Below are 590 nucleotides of genomic sequence, written 5' to 3'. Positions count from 1 at the left end.
CTCTCTCTCTCTCTCTCTCTCTCTCTCTCTCTCTCTCTCTCTTCTCTCTTCTCTCTCTCTCTCTCTCTCTCTCTCTCTCTCTCTCTCTCTCTCCTTCTCTTCCTTGACTTTCTCCTCAGCTCATCGCGAGAAGCTTGAGAGTGAATTCGAGGAGCTGCAAGACACTCTGAACAAGGCAGAGAGGAAGGCAGAGCTCTTCAAGGCCGAGGCAGAGACGTAAGTCCTTCCTGTGTCTACTGCCTGCCCTCTTGCTCTTGCTCTTGCTCTTGCTCGGACTCGTGCTCCTCCTCCTCCTCCGCCTCCTCCACCACCACCTCCTTCTCCTCCTCCTCCTCCTCCTCCTCCTCCTCCTCCTCCTCCTCCTCCTCCTCATTATCATCATCCTCTCTTCTTATCTTCTCCTCCTTCTTCTTTCCTCCTGGCCCACCGCCAGCCGTCCTTCACTTCCTCTTGCTCTTCCCGTGACTTTGACTGACGTCCTCTCAGCGCGAGGGCGAAGGCAGTGGAAGCGGAGGAAATAGCGCGTGCGCTCAGAAAGATAGCAGAGGAGAGTGAAGAGTAAGTCAACGAGGAGGAGGAGGAGGAGGAGG

This window comes from Guillardia theta (genome assembly GCF_000315625.1).
Source record: "Guillardia theta CCMP2712 unplaced genomic scaffold GUITHscaffold_165, whole genome shotgun sequence".
NCBI classification, from domain to species: domain Eukaryota; class Cryptophyceae; order Pyrenomonadales; family Geminigeraceae; genus Guillardia; species Guillardia theta.
The sequence above is the reverse complement of the archived record's forward strand: the minus strand, read 5'-3'. Positions refer to the sequence as shown.